Source organism: Oryza glaberrima, chromosome 2, assembly GCF_000147395.1.
Source record: "Oryza glaberrima chromosome 2, OglaRS2, whole genome shotgun sequence".
Classification (NCBI taxonomy): domain Eukaryota; kingdom Viridiplantae; phylum Streptophyta; class Magnoliopsida; order Poales; family Poaceae; genus Oryza; species Oryza glaberrima.
The window spans coordinates 15,097,707-15,102,331 of NC_068327.1; the positions used below are offsets into that span (position 1 = coordinate 15,097,707).

Genomic DNA, 4,625 nt, shown 5'->3' on the forward strand with positions numbered 1-4,625 from the left:
TATCCGGTTCGGTTATGCAGAGTGGAGATCGTGCGGGCGCCCTGATCAAGCGACTTATCTCTATATAAACCGAGCCGCCGCCTTCACGCAACATACGCGAAATCAGTCTAGGGTTTGCCTCCTACTCTGTGCTGCGCCGTCGCTCGTAGACTACTCCATCCCGCTCGCTGGCGTGCACCAGCGATCTGGAGAGTAGGTCTCCAGAACCTCTGCCTTCGACGTCCTGCACCGGGAGAAGGCGGCAATAAGGTTTTTGGGAAGCGCTTCGCGCGACTGCTCCCTGTTCGTCCGCGACGGCTCGCTTTCCTCTTCGCTCGCGTGCTGCGCGCCTTCGTCAACGCCTGCAACCGCGAGTAGTTCCTGCCGAGCAACCGGTCTTTCCACCACCTTGGTACGTGTTTGACATGTTGCACATATTTGATCTGTTCATATTTTACTGCTTAGTTTATATGTGTAGATCTAATGATGCGTTCATGCTAGTTTACATCTGCAATGTCATAATTTATTTGTGGAATAGATTAAATCATTATGTGCTTATAATTTCAACACATATGAAATATTATAAAAAGGAAAATATAAATCCACATGAAGAAGCTACCTTAGTTGATACTCCCCACAAGAAAGAAAGAAAAAACAAGCTAATATAAAGGGGAAAAAGGAAGATCAGGCATGTAAATCATGTAGGATATTGTTTTGCCCATGCTAATAGAAAAGCCAGAAATCTAAATATCTTATACACAGTGACAGAAAGTCTCTGTTGTAAGTTACGCTGGTCATCTGATGGTAAAAACGAAAGAAGGAACCCAGTTTGAGCATTTTAGTGATGTCAACTTCAAAATTTCATGTGCAACATTTGCTTTGAGATACAGAAATAAGTATGCCATGATTTCAGGCTCCAGTGAAGTTCAGTAGAACCAGGAAGTAGGAACACAACCTTTAACTTGGATAAAGGGAAGTATAATATAGGGCTTGATGAAGGTTTCCTGCCTTAGTAACCAAATAGTGGTATCAATTATATGGCATAGCTTCATCCTCTCTTGATGGAAATAGTCCTGCACAGTTATGATTGACATGTTTCAAACACCTCTTGAATTCCAACAATACTTAACTGTTTCTGTTCAATTTAGAAACAACAAACAATTAAAGGTTTAAATGTTGAAAGTAGCAAAATTTCTTCTTTTTTCACAACAGAAAGAACTGTTCTATTGAAGAAAGTACACATTTATAAAAAAAGGGGAAAAAGAATCTTTGCTGTTCCAAAATACTAGTTATGGCAAAATAAAACAACTGAATGAAAGAAATAAACATTGTAGCAGTTTTTGTTCTCAATATTCTTCAAACTGCAGTCACATAATTAGACAAAATTCTGAACAAAGGATGCATATTTGCAATAGTTTCAAATCACAGGTGGATTTGAAGTCACAGTACTTGTAACTGGCATGTCAGCAACAATTTTGAATTGCTGTGTGCCGATAGACTAAGTAATACTGAACCATACTTTCTCTGTTCCAAAAAGAACCTAATCCTAAGTTTGAATCTGAACAAATACTATGTCTAGATTCGAACTTGTGATTGGGTTTTTTTTTTTTGGGACGGAGGGTCCATTTCATACAAAAATGTATGTCAACAGAAATTTAACTGCAAACCAATACTTACCATTCAAATTAATAATTTCAATTGATGCGTCGTTAGGAGACCAGGAGATTATTGCCAACATGATCCTTCCATGTTGAAAATTGAAGCCATAAGAAATGGTTGCCAAACTTGCCATCTTGCAAATTTATTTATTGCTGGTCAATTGATGGACTAATAACCTCAATTTTGAAGAAAGATAAAAGTACATAGCTGATCTCTATTACCATATAAACATAAAGTACATTTCCTGAATCCAAGACACCTCTCCTCATTTTGTAATGAAAGAGTTATAGTACTTTGCCACTGCCACTGTAGACACATTCACTTAAAGTAGTAAATATATCTTGTGACTGTAACTACGTCTCGTGATCTAGTAAAATACATCCCTCCCAAGCATTGGTAGTGCCTTTTATGGAAGACTCTGAAAATAATAGTAATTATAGGTTTTATGGAGAATAAAATGAAAAATCACCTACTAATGAGCCAAACATTGTGTAAGATCACGAGGACAACTTTAAGATAGATCAAGATTACTATACAGATAATATTTGTAAAGTGAAGTGTGTGTCGCACTGCTGCACTCAGACCATGGAGTTGAAAGTCCCATAACAGGTTTGGCAGGTGTTTCAACCTGGAGAGCACAACATACTGCAAGAGTTATAAGTCTCTATTATTACAACTACTAAGCTGCAAGGTCACCAAAACAATGTGCTATTTAGAATCATATAACTGTGTAATCTGGAATACACACGCATCCCAGCAGCCAAAGTCGTGTTGGATAAGAAATCCACAGAACAATTGATTCTGACTTGTACAAATACAAGAATGAACTGTAGTTTTAGTTCTTTAAAGCTAATAAAATGCACACACTACAGTTGCTCAGATGTATTTTTACCAGTGCAGCATAATGCTACTCTAATCTTATCTATTATTCTATTTATCAACACAAATATTTTTTTGGGGAATCCTGTTTGTGTCAAAACTGTATAAGCCCGTTCAAAAAAAAAAAAAAGGAGAACTGTATGAGCCCCTCCTTGGTTTTGGCCCTTTTCTGTGAAAAAATACAGTGTAAAAGAGATATATTACTAAAGAAGGGATTTATGTAAGACTACTTCATGCTACAGCCACCTGCTACAAGTCTGGAGTGTGTTGATTCATACATAAAAATGCCAGCCTATAAGACGTAAGATCACTTCCATACTGTAGTAAATGTTACAGTAACAACGCTAGGGTCTTGAAACATGTGATCCAAATGAATACAACGTAACAACTCCAACCAGTTTCTGTCACAATATTTGCTTAGGGCACCCATAATGGTAAAGTAAGGTGCTCTCTATAAAACATGTACATCTCAGCAATAGACTAGATTAATAGTAAATCGCCTCAATAGTATGTTTATATGGGTATCTATAGCTCTCTAATCTATTGTCTCGTTTTTCTCTATAGACTATCTCCAGGTTAGTAGATAGTTTTGCTCTCTCTCTTCATTTAATCTCTTTCATGTAGGAAAATATGCTGACATAAATCTCTTGTAGATAGCCTATAGATAACCATTGTGGGTGCCCTTATCGATAAAGCTAACCAGCAGGGCAGGGTAAGAATGCCGATCAATGGTCTAGACCACACCATATGCAATCATTAAAGACAATCGACCTAGTTAGATCAGAATAACCAGTCGGCTCATTTTGGGATAGTAATGATAATAACTAATAATAAGCAAGAAAGAGAAATAACAGTTTCTTTCTACCGTTCGGTAAAAACAAAATCTAACAGATTAAACTGGGGACGAATTCACCCTGCCGACCAAATTTCCAACGACTTCACCCTCCCCCTTTCCCCCGTAGTGAGTAGTTGACAGACCTCACCTCACGCCCCACCGGCAGCAAGGCAACAAACGGCCACCATACGACACCGAGAAAGCAGCCCGGTTCTCGTCGGTTTTCACCATCTCCAAACCGGAAGGGGCACCTGATTCCTGCACGGTTTCTACATTGCGCGGTAAGGGAACGGACGCCGAGGGCGGGGCGTGTCCGGGCGAATCATTGCGCCACCCCGGACAAGGAACAGGAGAAAGAAAGACGGACGGGCGGTGGCGTGGTGTCGGAGGTGGATTGACACCGACTCACCTTTTTCGTTTTATTAGTTTCGCCACTTTGGAACGGAGCAGAAAGGAACAGGGGAGCCGTCGGCCGCCCTCGACGGCGACGGCGCTTGGGGGTTGTCGCGACCTGCCTCTTATGGCTGCTGTTCCGGTCCCCGCCCGCCGTGCGCGGTGGCGGGGTGGTGGCGTCGATGTCTGCGCGCGTGAGGAGAGGCGCAGCGACGCGGCCGACGCCTGGGCGGACGAAGCGGCGGCCGGTCACTTCGTTGTGGGCCGTGAAACCATTGGGTTGGGCCGGACGTGTTGTAAGTAGGGGGGAGCAAAAGCCTATTTTAGCTAAGAATAAGTTCACTCTAGGTCGCTCAACTTGTCCCCCTGTCCTCAACTTACAAAACCTAACTTACAAAACCATGCAAATAATGTCCCTCGGCAGCATTGATCTTCGGTTTTGGCTGACGTGACGTCTACATGGATCCTTTGACTAGGTCATCGTCCCACGTGGCGTTGACGTGGCGTTTATGTGGCAATTAGAACCGGAAAAAACTCGTAGGGCCCACATGTCAGTTTCACACAATAATAATAATAATAAGAGAAAATCCATGAAATGCCATTGACAAACATCCTAATCCCAGAAATGCCATCGAGAAAGACAACTTCCCAAAAATGCCATTGCACAAGCCTCTTTCTCCCAAAAATGCCATCACACCATAAGTGTTGTTAAGTCCTCTCCATTAAGTTGTATGAAAAGACAATCTTACCCCTAGGCATCCATTTGCTCACACATCATTATTCTGTATTGTTTGCTCACACAATATTATTTTGCATTCATACATATTTCTGTCCATAACTAAATTCACAGACATCATTATTTTGTTATCAATCAAATTAT

At 41.1% G+C, this 4,625-nt stretch overlaps 1 long non-coding RNA gene across 3 annotated transcripts; it reads right to left on the bottom strand.

The window, feature by feature from the left end:
- Positions 1–656: 656 nt before the first annotated feature.
- On the bottom strand, positions 657–3,993 carry LOC127764471 (uncharacterized). 3 transcript variants are annotated; one of them, XR_008015883.1, is made up of 5 exons: positions 3,762–3,993; positions 3,501–3,610; positions 1,860–2,056; positions 1,657–1,771; positions 657–1,052 (listed from the first exon to the last, which is right to left on the bottom strand). It is a non-coding gene; the product is annotated as an uncharacterized LOC127764471 (long non-coding RNA). The 3 variants fall into 3 exon arrangements; XR_008015882.1 differs by having other exon boundaries at positions 3,501–3,621; XR_008015884.1 differs by lacking the exon at positions 3,501–3,610.
- Positions 3,994–4,625: the final 632 nt, after the last annotated feature.